The sequence below is a fragment of the Galeopterus variegatus genome, unplaced genomic scaffold (assembly GCF_000696425.1).
Source record: "Galeopterus variegatus unplaced genomic scaffold, G_variegatus-3.0.2 Scaffold3128, whole genome shotgun sequence".
In the NCBI taxonomy this organism is placed as follows: Eukaryota; Metazoa; Chordata; class Mammalia; order Dermoptera; family Cynocephalidae; genus Galeopterus; species Galeopterus variegatus.
The window spans coordinates 47,565-47,819 of record NW_007729239.1 but is presented as its reverse complement, the minus strand read 5'-3'; positions in this window follow the sequence as shown (position 1 = coordinate 47,819).

Genomic DNA, 255 nt, shown 5'->3' with positions numbered 1-255 from the left:
GGGGGGGGGGGGGGTCTTTACCACTAGGGGGCGCGCCTCGGCCCGCACCTCTGTGCAGGGGTGGACCAGCCTCCTCCCCAGGTGGTGCCTCCCACCTCCGGGGCGGCCGGGGGCGTGGGGTCCGGGAAGGGCCTGTTGAAAGCCTGTGGGCACCCGCGGCGGGAGGGCGGGACGAGGCGGGTGGCACCGCGGGGCGTGTGCGTACCGAGGCGCAGCAAATGCGTCCCGGCCAGGACAGCCCGGCCACCCGAGGCT